This window comes from Triticum aestivum, unplaced genomic scaffold, assembly GCF_018294505.1.
Source record: "Triticum aestivum cultivar Chinese Spring unplaced genomic scaffold, IWGSC CS RefSeq v2.1 scaffold143333, whole genome shotgun sequence".
Classification (NCBI taxonomy): domain Eukaryota; kingdom Viridiplantae; phylum Streptophyta; class Magnoliopsida; order Poales; family Poaceae; genus Triticum; species Triticum aestivum.
Window position 1 is genome coordinate 6282 of NW_025230207.1, and position 9534 is coordinate 15815.

General features: G+C 46.2%; 1 long non-coding RNA gene across 1 annotated transcript; it reads right to left on the bottom strand.

The window, feature by feature from the left end:
* Positions 1-8224: 8224 nt before the first annotated feature.
* On the bottom strand, positions 8225-9528 carry LOC123175426 (uncharacterized). Its single transcript, XR_006487893.1, has 2 exons — positions 8992-9528; positions 8225-8856 (listed from the first exon to the last, which is right to left on the bottom strand). It is a non-coding gene; the product is annotated as an uncharacterized lncRNA (long non-coding RNA).
* Positions 9529-9534: the final 6 nt, after the last annotated feature.

The following is a 9534-nucleotide window of genomic DNA, read 5'->3' on the forward strand; positions in this document are numbered from 1 at the left end:
TTGGGGAGTCGCCTCGGCGCACGTCCCTTTGTCAGCATTACCACGCGATCACTTCACCGGGCCGACCTCGACGCTTAGGCCATATCTCTTTCATTATTTACTTCACTTGTATTAATCAAGTAGAAGATTTTTTTAATATACATTATTATTTTTATTTGTCATTACTTTTGATTTGCACTATTTTATATGTGCAGCTAATCGACTCAGACTGAGCCGCGCTGTCGCCTCCGTCGACCAAATTGTGTTGTCGCCTTGGCGCGCTGCCCTGTGTTGGCAACCTTGCGTCGTCGCTTCGTTAGCCTACTCGGCCGGAGAATCCGGTGTCACCTGCCGACCTGCTCCATCACGGCTGCTGGACTGGGGCTTCATCTTTTCGAAGTGCCGAACTCTCTGCTCGGCCACCTCCGGACCATCCTGGGGGCTGGAACCTTGTCCCGCATCAAGCTCGGACCGCGTCATCAATGCCGAACACATTAACTAGTTAAGTCGCTTTCATGCTCAAAAACTTTCAGTTTTAAATTTTGTTTGGTTCGACCAATCATTATACTTTTTTGGCAAAAAGTTGTTTTTGAAAAAATTCCTTGTCATAACTTTGTTTGTGATACACAAATTCAAATACTTCGTTTACTTGGGGGCTTCCTTTATGAAGCCTTTCCTCTTGCATATGATTATACTTGTATGGCTTCGTTCCTTGTTCGTGTATTACGCCATAATATGCACCATGTTGACTTAAATGTTCTGCAATCTGGGTTGCCTTGCTCCTGTGTTTACCTCTACGTTCTTGATTGTTTGGCTAGGGAGTAAAGGGAGCACCTCAGACTGGGTGAAGCCGAAAGCTAGCGCTCTTATTGTTTTCAATCATGATCGGCACACAACGGAACTCATGAGTACAAAAAATCTATTGCACAAGTCTCATAGTAACAATGAGCAACCGAAGAAAGGTATCGGTGGGGGTACTATTTTCTTCGAAGGTGCTTCTTACATTTCGTCAGTAATATAGCATAAGTTTCCTGAGTGCGCTTTGTTTGTTACAGCCTTATGGCCTGATTGCCTGGTTATCGGAAACATCGTCGATATTCTCGACAGGTGGAGTAAATAACACTTTTCGGCCCTTCACCGAAGAGGGAGAAGCCGACGGTCGGTTAAGACGCATTTAATGTTCGGGTGAACACAGATATGATATAAGTACTTCGGTACGTATAATCATTATACATAAAATTCATTTACCCAAGTCACTTGGGGGCTCTTAAAATTTATATGAGCTATTTTCCAAGCTTATGACACTTTTAAACTATTTGTGTGTTTCCAGCATAAGTCTCGCAGTGCAACGCCGGACACCTTTAGAGATTCGGCAAAAATATTTTTGGATATTGCTATATATGCATCAGTTTCAAATTGTGTCTTTGGTCAATAGTTGGGTTGCCCGGCTCCTGTGCTTGCCTCCTACGTTCCGCTTTGTTCGACCAGGGGTGCAAAGGGAGAACCACTGCGATTGTGCTTCCAGCTCGCATAGTTTAGCACCTTAGTGGAGAAAGCCGAAAACTGACTCTCACAATAAGCGTAAAGTGGTCAGCGATCCGATGACTATGTTAAATGACAGGCCGTTCATAACATTGGCTGAAGTGTTTATGACTTGACCTCGGCTGTCGCCGAACACTAACCGGGGGCTCGTAGTTAGCTTCCCCAATTTAAAGCTCTTATGACTACATGAAAGTTATAAAACGCGCATATATGATTGCCTCGTTTCTGCTAACACAACCGCCTTAGGGCACCGAGACGTCGGCTAAGGGTTGTCTTGTTATTGTGGAAACACCCTGCGTAGTATCTACAAAGGGATAGAAGCTGAAGATGGGCCACTTTCGACTGATAAACGGTCGCAACGGAGTTAAAATAAACATATCATCGGCATTTGTATTTAATATACAAGGGCCGCCTTTCATAATCATGATTATAAAGCCATAAATATGCATCAATTTGACTTAAGATTTTGGCCAAGCTGGGTTGCCTAGCTCCTGTGCTTACCCTTACGTTCCAGATTGTTTGGCTAGGCGGTAAAGGGAGCACCTCTGTGATTGTTACTATCGGGTCATCCGAGTTAGTACCTCAGACTGAGTGAAGCCGAAAGTTAGCAATATTAAAGGATCACATTGGACGGCAATGACGGAAGTAAAATTTTTGGTTCATTAATACCATAGAGTTCGGGAACTTTCCCTGAACTAAATCCTCAATATTTTTCTCCTGCATTGATTGGAGGTGAGGTTTCATGATCATGCTTAGCATGACAACCCAACGAAAGGAACCGATAGCGGGACTATTTTCTTTAAAAAATGTTTCTTACGTTAAAATGTAACATGACATATCTCTCCGTGTACCTTATAAAACCATATGGCCGGATTGCCTTGTTTTTCATAAATCTTTGCCGTTATAATGACTTTATAAAGTAGGAAAACACTCCTCGGCTACTAGCCGAAGAGGTTAAAGCCGATGGTCGGTTAAAAAGTTTTGTACAATACGAATTCAAGCATTAATGATGTAGAGTACTTAGATACATAGAATCATTACACATAATCTGTGATTTTACTATTGATATCGATCCTTAATTTGGCCACTCGTGCCCACATTAAGGCTCAGGGGCTACTGGGCTTCACACTCATTATTTATAAATATTAAAGGGGCACATCGATCCCCTGATCTGATGTTGCCACCCGACCAGTGTCTCGGGGCTACTGCGTTACCTGTTCATTGCAGAAAATTCAAAATGCTTAGTGTTCGGCTTGACTGAACTAGGGGCAAACGCGTCTTCGGACAACAATAGGTACCATCTGGACCTATCTGGCATCAAGCTAATATATTGGGGCAACTTCTCAAGACCCTCTCTCAAGGGCCCGTTTGCCGATCAATATTATCTCTAATATATTACACTGCGTTTCTATTCCTACGTATGCTGTCGTGCTAGGAGTTGATCCTCAGGCCGATTTCGCGCATCGACCTGAGTCTCAGGGGCTATTAGGATTAGCGCTTTCATGTTTTCCTTCAGGTGCATCTCGGGTTTTAGACCGATACACACCTTGAGGGCTACTGGCTATATATCTCGGTGGAGAATAAATTGCACCAATCAAAAATATTGACAAAAACTGGCCCACGGTCGGGGTGGTGCACCACCTCGGAAGCAGTCCGGCATAAATCTTGGGCACCCGTGGCTGGCTCCATAGAGGGCATTTTCGGCATTAAGCTCAGCTAAACTACTTCAACTTTTTTAAACCAAGGTGATCTATGACACCTCGGATACAATACGGCGTTGGGGCTTGGACATAGTCCGGCGTTGGAGCTCGGATATAGTCCGGCGCTGGAGCTCGGATGCAGTTCGGCGTTGGAGCTCGGCTGTAACAATACTCTTTGAATACAGTCCGACGTTGGAGCTCGGATACATTCCGGCATTGAAGCTCGGAAGCGGTCCGGCGTTGGTGCTCGGCTGCAAAAGATACCTCGAATGTAGTCCGGCGTTGGAGCTCGAACACGAGAGGACACTGCCGCCTGGGAACAACTTCAAACCTGACGTGTGGCATAAAAATAACAAGGCATTGATAAAGGTCGGAAACTTAAAGGGGCTCCTCGGATACCTGACGTGTAAACTCTTCATATGCACTTTGGCGATCCTCAAGATCGAAGATGAGAAGATCTGTTGAAACCAGTTTTCAAGACCGACGACCGAAGATGAAGAACAGTTCGAAAGAATCAAGGAGGGTCCCCAACTTGAAGACCGGTTCAGGGGGCTACTGACGGTGTCCTGGACTAGGGGGTACTCACCACGTCGTCTTCCGATCAGTTAGATTGGGCCGAGGACCCCCATGGCCGTATACTCATGGGCCAGTTCGGACAGCCCATGCCGCATACAAGAAGGACTCCACAAGACTTGGCGCCCAAGACAAGGACTCTCCTAAACCCTAGGCCTCTGGTGTGTTATATAAACCGAGGCCAGGCTAGTCAATAGACAATCTCATATTCATTACTACAATCTCGTGGTAGATACATGTACTCTGTATTACACTCATATGAAAACAATCAAAAGCAGCATGTAGGGTATTATCTCTTCCTGAGAGCCCGAAGCTGGGTAAAACCCTGTGTCCATGTTACCATCGCTCCAAGACGCCTAGCTTAGGACCCCTACTACGAGATACGCCGGATTTAGAACCGATAGCAGCCCCGCCGAGATCGAACACGTTCGGGCGTCTCTACCGGAGGAGGTACGGGACCTTCCGAAGTACGCCGCCACCAACCACTCATTCTTGACGACGTACTTCCAACGCTGCCACAAGGAGCAGCGCGCCGGTGAGGGACCGTCACAACGCCGACGACCGCCACCTATGGTGGGGCGTCCCCGGGCGCACGCTCCACGCCGTCCTCGAGTACCTCGACAGCGGCAATGAGCCACCGCTCGAGTACCCAGCGGCCCCGGCCCCGGTCCCCCGCCGAAGCACATGGCGGGCGGTTCCTCTTCCTCCTCCTCCTCCCGCTCCTCCGGGTCGCCGGCGCTCGCCAACGTCAAGGCCGAGCCCGTGGAGACGCCGCTCGAGTGGCGCAGCTGTGGCGGCACCCTCGTCATCAACGAGGGCGGCCGTGACCCCTCTGCTCCCTCCTCCCACCTCGTCAAGCCGAAGACGGAGCCAGGGTTTGTCGCCGTGGAAAAGGAGCACGAGGACATGGCCGCCGCCGCCGAGACCGCCCTCAAATGGGTGCGGGAGGACTACATCCGGTTGGAAATGGAGCGCGAGCGCCGCGCCCTCGAGGAGATCGCCGCTCGGCGACGTGGGCGGTGTCGTCGTCCTCGAGGACAGCGACGACGAGGCACCACCGCCAATCAAACCCGTCCGCCAAGGCGACCCAGGGTATGGTGTAGCAAGGACGGCGGCAGCGTGAAGAAGGAGAAGGAGGACCACGACGGCGGCGGCTATAGTGCCTTCTTCAAGCTCTTTGACGTGTAGGCTCAAGGCGGCGCGGCGGGCAGCGGCGGTGTAGTAGTAGTCGTTTTTTTTCGAATTATGTTCTAAATGTGTACAAAAATCAATGAAACGTCTAAATTTCACCCAAGTCTATGTTGTGTTTGGCCGAACTTTGACCGAGTATGGTTTTGAAAAACGGTGTCTGGGGTGACCTTGGGGCGGCGGCTGGAAAACTTACCGTTTCGATGATGCATTTATCGCCGGTTCGTCCCCCGATGGCGCTATTTCAGGCCAGGACCGAACGGCTGGAGATGCTCTAAGGCTAGCTTGCAGTCGTTGGTTCAGTCTTGGGGTATTCAGACCTCTTACTTGAGAATGACCAAGGTTCGAACCTTTGTGATTGGCAGACAGGGCGTCAGAGACAAGGCATTCGCTTTTCAGGTTCAGTCTTCGGGTATTCACAACACGTCAGAAAACCTCAATCGGCAGTGGCGGCGCGGCGGCTGCCTCTCCCGCTCCCGCCCTCCCCCTTCTTCGGTTTTCCCGGCGACCCCGATTCGCCGGCCTGCTCCGTGATGCCGGGGAAGACAGAGGAGGGCGCCACCCCGCTGCGGCGGCCTGCGCCGCGACGCCGGGGAGGGGGGAAAGCCCGCACCGCGCAGCGCCGCCCCGTGACGCCACCGCGCTGCCCCGGCCTGCCCCGTGATGCTGGTCGCCGGAGAGGAGGACACCACCACCACCACCACCATGGCAACGAGCCTAGATTCGTGCAATGTAAGTCCCCTGATCCCTAGTTTCTGTTTCTTTAGCAAACTGAAATTCCACCTGATTGGATGATTAGATGATTCTTGCTAATGGATACAATACAATTGGAAACCATCAATTTACGCATATCATTTCACTATGCTGCGCACTAAGCTCAAGTTCTGATAACGACTAAGCAGCTACTAGTTCTAAGCATTGTCAAATCAACTAGGTTACTAGAATTTGAGTTTTCAATGACTGGTCGTTGACAATGAGCTGTGAGAATGTTGAGGAAGAGGTCGAAGGCGAAGCTTAGAAGAAGATAATGGAGTCCCAGAAGGATAAAGCAACGCAGGTGTTCAGAAGCAGGGCAAGCGCAACTATTGGAAAGAAGAGCTTTTATGCGAATAAAAAAATGTGGTATATCATCCTTGCTGAAGCATTTGACCACCTGCAGGAGCAACCCCAATAAGATCAATGATAACAGGCAGCAAAATCTTCAAGCTACAACACTACAACAGATGAGGGGGACGGCAGTAATTATGCAATTGTTACTGGGAGGTTTGATCCTGAGAAGATTAGAGATGCTTTTGCTGAAATGATAATTATGGATGGGCTCCCATTTGCATTTTCGGAGAAATCAGGATTTAGAGAGTTTTTCAATGAATCTTGTGATAGGGTTGGCTTAACAACCGACACCTGGACATCTATGCAACAGCAGAGCTATATGTGTGTTGCGGCTCATTTCCTTGACACCGATTGGTGGCTACATAAGAGGATTATTGGGTTCTTGGTGTGTGGTCATAAGGGGGAAGACATTGGGAAGGACATCGAGACGTGTTTGGTGGATTGGGGTTTAGAGAAAGCGTTCACAATAACTGTTGACAATGCATCAGCAGACGATGATGCTGTAAGTTACATGAGGAGGGCCATGAATGATGCTAAAACTAGCACAGCAAAAGGACAATATGTTCACATGAGATGTGAAACCCATGTCAAAAACATGATAGTTTTGGATTGCCCAAGAGAATTGGATATCCCAGTGCAACGAGGCCTTGTTGCTGTCCGTTTTATCAGAAATTTTCTATCTAGAACTACTCAATTTAAGAAGTGTGCTGACTTGGAGAAGGTGGACAGCAAAGCATCCTTATCACTTGTTGTATGCATCAGATGGAACTCCACATACCTAATGTTGAAAGCTGCAGCCACATATCAAAAGGTGTTTGATAGGTATGGTGATGACGACCCTTAGTTTGCAATTGAGTTAAATAGTGAGAAAGCACCAGGAGTTCCTGAAGCTGTAGATTGGGAATATGCAAGGAAGATCTCAGAGTTTCTTGAGCCTTTTTATAACCTCATTGTTCTTCGGTCCAAGCACTCATTTGTACTCAGGAATGGATGTGGTCAGCTCCTGTAAATGATGAAGAGGATACAGAACAGTTGATCAAACTAGAGGAAGGTATGAAAATAGGTTCATTCGGTGCTTCCTTTGTTTTCCTAGTTCCTTGCTGAATTTAACTGTTTACTGGTTGCTTTATTTTAATCTCAGGATTTCAACGTATCCGAGACTAGCTCTACTAATAACAATTCCATCACCGTTGATGATTCTACATCATAAAGATGGGTGAGTACTACCCTTGATAAGCACAAGAACGACATGCAACTTGGAGAGTATGATGGAAATCTCATGCTACATTATTTGTTTTCCTGCAGTTTATAGAGTTTGGAGCCTTGGGAAAATCTTGCCGTCTCTCTGATGAGTTGGAGCATGGTGGTGCAAAACTGCAAATCTTGTTGTCTTGTTCGGTTCAAGCGATTGTGTCATTATTTTATTTTGGTCTATGCTTCCAGGCAAGAACATCTACCAGTCAGTCAATGATATGAGCTTGGTATCTGTGTCATGTTGCTGTGCTGCTGCTACTATGAACTGTAAGCCACTATCTATTTTACTTCAAGTTATGCAACCTCACAACTTTTTTATGGTTCAAACAGTTAAAAATGGCTTTACCATAAGGAAATTCTACCTAAATTCTACCCAACTTTGGAGATAATTCACCAAAGATGAATTATCTCATCATTATTGGGGAAAATAGCAATGGAAACAGGGATTATCAGTTAGGTAATTTGTGGTAGAGGCTAAGAGACAAATGCTGAACCATCTACCTCACCAAATCATTTGGTATATTCTTTATTATCATGCTCATATGATGGACTCATGGAGTAAAAAGCAGAAACATCTGTTTTCTAGCTCACGGGCATATTTTTTTAGAAATGCACGATCTAGGTAATCACAAACGAATTGAATTTAATCAAATCCATCCTGTAGAATCCTCAATCAAGGGATCTTATTAATTAATACCTCCTTCCGTAAACAAAAACAACACTGAGCACTCCTTCAATCATATTATGTTTCTAAAAATTAAAAAAATCTAATTCATGATGAAAATAGGTATAGTGATAAATCTAGTCTTATAACTTTGCTCATGTGTTCTGTAATGTCACCTATTGCCAAACTGTAGGAATTAGACCATGAAGAATGCATAGAATTTAGTTCAATTGTTTTACAAATAATTTGTCAATCTTTGCTATAGAAGCAGAACTTGTGACATAAAACTAAACTAAACCAGATACCGCAAGGAATTTGTTTTCCAGATCATAATAATTGCATAAACACGAGGAAAACTTCAAGCTTCAGACACTCCACGAAATTGCAACTCAGGCTACTAGTGAGCGATTCGAGGCGTGTCGTTACACCAGAGTAAAACTTCAACGGTTCTGCTGAAAGCGGTTCATTGGGTGAATCTCCTCGGCAATTCCAGGGAACCTTTTGGTTGTCCACCGGAACCAATCAAGTGATCAGTGTCGTGGATCCAAGAGCCAGGAGCCGTGCCCAGCGGGGACATGATCTGGAGCCTCCATGGTAGATGTGTAGGAGAAGCCTCACAGGTCACTGATCAAGCAACTGAACGGAGGTCTGCAGCGGTGGTGTGTGCGAAAGCGGCGGAAAAAGAGGGTGTCGGATACGATGCGACACCAGCGCTTGTGGGCGAGGGAGGTGCGGGGGAGTAGGTTTTCGTCGTCCAGCGGCACCACCGCCCACGACATCTTGACCTCCTCATAGCTCGTGTGGCAGGGGGAAATGATCTTAATATAAGTGATCATTGTCGTGGATCTGCATTTTCACAAACACCTAGTCAGTAATTTAGTCAGGCCATATGCCTACACTAGCTTCTGCATATTATTAGGGAAAACTTAAATAAGAGATGGAGCAGTAACCAAGATAAACTTTAATAAACATTTGATTAACCTTGAGGAAGTTGACTCTGAGTGTCTCTTCAACACTGTAGCTCTAGTACCATATACTAAAGGGATGCTTCATGATACAAAGTCTTTCAGTAGTACAAACCAATTCATGTATTGGGAAGCACAGATCACATAGTCAAGTAAGCATTCATCATGAACCAAGAAGCCTCGTGTTTCCGATCATTAGAAAATGATGTGAAAGGATGGGAGTGACTCGACAAGGAAAAGATAGGCCCATGTAACGCAGAGTGACCCCAAGGCATGTGAGTCCTCGGTTTCGATGTTGCATGGGAAGTAGGGATTTGCCAAGGTATGCACAATGGATGTCAAGTGATTTGTACCATGAGTGCTATGCTCTACATGATGAATAAATGGGTGGTAAGGAAAGTAACAAGGTATAAGCCTAAGCAATAAGACTCATCTCGCTAAATTAAGACTAAGAGCTTGATAGAGAGAAAACATGGCATCTATCTTATTCTACTTTACTTCTTTCCTTTTATCTCTTTTTTATTTTTCCTTTTTTCTTTTTTCTTTTTTCTTTCCTTTT